The 2,705-nt window shown below is 47.8% G+C and overlaps 1 pseudogene; it reads left to right on the forward strand.

Annotated features, from left to right (window-relative positions):
* Nucleotides 1–2,189: 2,189 nt before the first annotated feature.
* On the forward strand, nucleotides 2,190–2,358 carry LOC148359379 (U2 spliceosomal RNA; annotated as a pseudogene).
* The last annotated feature ends 347 nt before the right edge of the window (nucleotides 2,359–2,705 follow it).

Below are 2,705 nucleotides of genomic sequence, written 5' to 3' on the forward strand. Positions count from 1 at the left end.
GAGCATGCAGCGGGACAAAAAGCGTACTCTGCCTTACGCAAATTTGTGCTTGCCCTAAATCTCTTCAAAGGCTCAATATCCGTGTCACAATGAGCTAGCAGCGCTGTAGCCGTAACATTGGTGCCGCTAGCTAGCATTGTTTAGGATTGTGGACATCGATTTGTTTGACCCCCTTTAACAGCTGTGTCGTTAAATTTGAATTCAGTACCCGTATTGTGTGGTACGCTGTTAACATTAGGGCCCGGTCACACAGCCTTTTGCGTCTGTATCGCGGGTAAAATTTTGCGATTTTTTTTTTTGCCCGTGGTTGCCCGCGGTAGAAAATGCGCAAAATTGGCCAACCCGCTGTTCATCCGTGGTATGCCCGCAAAACAGACGCCGGCGACTGTTCCGCTTCCTCATCGCGTCAGTTCCACGTCCTTTCCACGTGTGGACCACGGGTATAAAAGCTGCCGAGCCGGGCTGTAGAAATCATAACCGCTCAAGACACAGTCCCTTGAAGATAAAGATTTCAAGCTATGGCACCGAAGAAGAAGCCAATGTGTTATTATTGTAATAGTTTTTCATTTTTATTTTATTATCTTGTTATGAAATGAAAAGAAATGTCAAGAAATAAAAATGGATTAAGACGAGGTCACTACGGTGACGGGGATCCATGTTCACCCCTTGACGTCTCGAGCACAACTGACGTGTGCTCGGCAAATCGCGCTGAATATACGCGGAGAAAGGCGTTTGACCGTCACACGCGTTACACATGCTAATTCACGTGATAACGCCGCGATACAGGCGCAGAACAAACCTGCTACGACCGTGCTCCACCCGCGATTACCCGCTAAAATTTCGCATCCTACCCGCGTGTAACCACGCCCTGGCCGCGGCCGTAGCACATCGTTCCGCGTCTGTACCGCGTCATTACCTCGTGTGTACCACGTGTGCCGCCCGCGGTTACCCGTGGTCTAAAGTTTTGAGCAGCGCAAAACTTTTTCGCGCGGCCAACCGCGTGTGAATTTCTTGCCGCGTGTAAAGCACGGCTGTATCTCGTCTGTATCGCGATCTCAAAGCGTCCAACAGCGTCTGCTTCACGGGCAGAAATTTCTGGCCGTGATTCAGCCGCGATACGCCCGTGAAAGGCTGTGTGACCGGGCCCTTAGTGATGGTATAAATCTTTGTGCTAACATATTTTATAGATGATTCCTAGCGGCTGACAAAGTATGCAGTGTGCAATTAAGTTTCAGTTTCTGTTTTGATTTTGATTTCCATTTTCTCCACATTCCAGACATACATTCATAGAGGTGATGAATTTAGAAGTTTAAAAAACTCGTTTAGAAGGCAGTCCAGGACAGACCTCTGTTAAAAGTCAATACTCAAGCATTTAAACTGCTAGTATGGTAAGAGTGGTAGACATGTCAACTACAGATTATTTTCAAAATCAACATTGTTATTCCGAAATATACAGAAGTGACGGAAACTGTCAGGTTAAGACAGGAGAAGTTGATCTAAGGGGCCGGTCACACAGACATTTGCGGCTGAATCACGGCCAGAAATTTCTGACTTTGAGGCGGACGCTATAGGACGCATTGAGATCGCCATTCAGACGAGTTACGGCTGTGCATAACACGAGGTCGGACATTCGCGCGCGGGGCACAGCGCGAAAGAATTTGGCGCTGTTCAATTCTTGAGAGCGCGTGGACACAGCCTTTCACGAGTTTATCGAGGCTGTTCCGCGTCTGTAGACTTCTGGCCGTGAAGCAGATGTTGTTGGGCGCTGTTGGACGTTTTGAGACCGCCATATAGACGAGATAGAGCAGTGCTTTACTCGCGGTCGGAAATTTTCACGTGGTTGGCCGCGTTCAAAACTTTTGAGCTGCCCAAAAGTTTGAGCACGTGTTAAACCGCGTGCCGCACACGTGGTCAACACGAGGTAATGACGCGGAAATTACGTGGAACGACGTGCTCTGGCCGCGGCCAGGGCGTAGTTACACATGGGTAGGACGGGAAATTTCAGCGGGTAATCGTGGGCGGAGCATGGTAATAGCATGTTCTGCGCCTGTATCGCGGTGTTATTACGTGAAATTAGCGTGTTACGCGTGTGACAGTCAAACGCCTTTCTCCGCGTATATACAGCGCGATTTGCCGAGCACACCATTGTGCTCGTGACGTCAAGGGGGTGAACATGGATCACCGTCAGCGTAGTTTCTCTTCATTTCGAATAAATCTTTCGGTGCATTATCAATGGTCGTAGCAAGGCTTTGATGCTAGGTCCTTAGCTTGGCCTTCTGGAGATGGAATAAGAGCTTGCTCTGTCCACTCCACGCATCGGCCCGGTATTGCAGTACCTCCGGGAACGGTGCATTCGCAATGATCGCAGCAAGGCTTTAGGGCTAGGACCTTAGCTTGGCCTTTTGGCTGAGAGTAAGAGTCCCGGCTCCTTGGCTTTGTAGCGTATTATGAACTGACCGATAACGGATAATGGATAATTAATAACGAAGATAGAACAATAACCCTTAAAAACCCCTTTTGGCCGAGAGTAAGAGTCCCGGCTCCTAGGCTTTGTAACGTGAAATGAACTGATCGATAATGAATATTTAGAAAAATTGATAAAACAATTACCCTCAATAAACCCCTCCCCGTCAGCGTAGTGATCTCGTCTTAACCCATATTTATTTCTTGACATTTCTTTTCAAGATAATAAAATAAATATGATG

Source organism: Urocampus carinirostris, chromosome 9 (assembly GCF_059441175.1).
Source record: "Urocampus carinirostris isolate Australia breed hairy pipefish chromosome 9, RoL_Ucar_1.0, whole genome shotgun sequence".
Lineage (NCBI taxonomy): Eukaryota > Metazoa > Chordata > Actinopteri > Syngnathiformes > Syngnathidae > Urocampus > Urocampus carinirostris.